Source organism: Podarcis raffonei, chromosome 7 (assembly GCF_027172205.1).
Source record: "Podarcis raffonei isolate rPodRaf1 chromosome 7, rPodRaf1.pri, whole genome shotgun sequence".
In the NCBI taxonomy this organism is placed as follows: Eukaryota; Metazoa; Chordata; class Lepidosauria; order Squamata; family Lacertidae; genus Podarcis; species Podarcis raffonei.
In genome coordinates, this window is record NC_070608.1 from 87629012 (window position 1) to 87631506 (window position 2495).

A 2495-nucleotide genomic window follows, 5' to 3' on the forward strand; every position below is an offset into this window, starting at 1 on the left:
GAATTCCTAGTGTTCAGTGTCTGGAGCACTGATATGAAGAGCAGGAAACAGAAGGCTTCATTTCAGCAAAAAGAAAGAGGCAGAGTCAACACCTCTGTTGAGAAACCTGGTGTGCAGGGGGTTAATGCTCTTTGCAGGAAGCTTTCTCTCTCTTGCTCTCTTTTCTAAATATTATTTCCTCCCATGAAACTAGCTTTTCATCCTTGGCTGGAGGCAGCTCCTGCTGCTGGGAATCCAGCAGGAGTCTGTATCTCTGCCACTACACACTCCACTGCTCCCAGCAAGTAACCAAGACAAAGAGACTCCCCCTCCATCCCTGTGAGCAAAGCCCCTGCGCTGGGACAGGAGAGGCAGGCGGAAATATTGGCACGTAGAGGCGGATGCTCAGGCCCTGTGGAGGAAGATGCCCTTAGGCTGGAGTTTAGGTAAAAGGCTTTTAATGGAGGATGGGATGTGGAAAAAAAGTACCAGGGAAATGAAATTGTACCCCCCCTTCCCACTGCTGAGACACAGAGACACATAACCATATTATGCGGAGGGGCCCACCCCCCACATCCAGAGCAGGTAGGCAACTGCAGTGAATCTACTCTTTGTCAAGGGAGTACATATTTCTATTTTAACTAGTTTTCCTATTAACTGTCACAGTGACGATTCTTTACAAGTCACCTCTGCAATGTCTACAGCAATTTCACAGACAAAAGGTTATCAAGACATAGCATTGTTGTGCATTACAAGAAGGCCAAGGTTCTACATCCTTAAAAGAACAAAAACATTTTTAAAATCTATTTTTGTCTTTCATAAACAAAGACATGTCTTTTCCCCCCAAGGGCACAAAGTAGGTAAGAGAAAGGGAGTCGAGTGAAGATTGCAGTCTGCAGCTCCAGCAGCAATTAGCATGGCTCTAACATCCCCAGCAGCTGCCCAGAGCTCCTGATCAAGGGGAACCAGAGGCATCTAACTCCACCCATCACTTTGTCAAGATCACACAGCAGCAGCTCTAGAACGAGGAATAGGACACAGCCGGTCCCAGTGCCCACCTCCATCAGGGATCCACTGGACCATGCCATTTCTCATCAACACTAACCAAACTCAATTAGTTCAATGTGCAATAATGAGCAGTTTGTAAATGTGTCTAGGCAGGACAAGGGGGCTGTGAGAATCTACAAAGCTGCTACCTAGGGTAAAATCATCCAAAATGTACCAAACTTTTAATGTGCATGAAAGGAGCTACATGGCACTGTAATCTCACTTCCTTTTCTGCTGCTCCTCCTCTCCTCAAATCTTGTAGGATATTTAGTCACAGGCTTCATTTCTCTCTCACATTCAAATGGAGTTTACTCTTTTGGTTTGAACAGGAACAGGTACGTGATTGGAATTAAATGCTCATTTCTATTTGGTGCACAGAAGGAGTTTGAGGCACATTAAAAGGATTTTTTTTTTTAGTTTAAAGGGTCAAGTCTCCAAGGACATTTGTATCTCAGCTGGCATAGCTACAGGCTATGTATCATTTCAATGGCATCTTCAATGGGGATTATAATCTGAATTGAAGTGGAAATATCTGAGGCAATGAAGCTGTCAGCAGTCTAAGATTAAGGAATTAAAACAGCAGCAGAGCATGATAGGATTTATTCTACATGTATTTGAAAGAAGACTCAATACACTGCGAGGCTCCATAAAGGTACAGAGAAAGACAAGAACAATGATCCCATCAATATAAAAAAGGCAGGCACTATGAAAATCAGCTACACCAGATGTAAATCGTCCTAAACCCAAAAAGGTAATGAATGAGTCACGGCAGGTTTGCCTGAACTAAATCAAGAAAGCAATGAAAATGACATGGGGCATAAAGAGCAGCTGGAGCAGTGCAGATAACACTTCTCCAACCTGAACCAAGATGGGGAAGGAGCCCCATCCTCCCTAAAAACCCTCACCTGCTTCAATAAAATTCAGCAACATGCTTTCAATACGGCCAGTGAAAAGAAGATACTGGAATTCAACAGAGATTCCCTCCTCAATACCTGCATTAAGCCAAAAGGAGGACAATTTATTGTTTCAACCTTGAAGCTGGAGATAGTCAATGTGAGTGTCTGTTCAGTTATTTTTCTTCTTAAGACGCACACAGAGCCAGCAAGATCATCTACTCCTGCTGAGAGGGTCCAAGTTCTTTGTTCAGATTAGAGCACCACAATCTGCTGCCTTTCCTTATGATCTCCCTACTTTCTATCCCCCCTCCAACCATCAGCGTGGCCCTACTGAAGCCCCAAATTCATTTCTCTCGTGTGTGTATTTTACTGTGAGGGGGAGATCATACCCAAACCCTCCTCTTTTTAGCAATCTATTGGAGATATAAAAAATAAGGGGGACATTTCAGCTCCATGCTCAGCCATACAAGCTATAATAGATTCCCAAGGTTCCTTAAAGATAACACACACTAGCACAACCTACAAGGATGAACGTTTATGGAGGGAAGTACAGTTTTGAAAGAAAGCCACGTA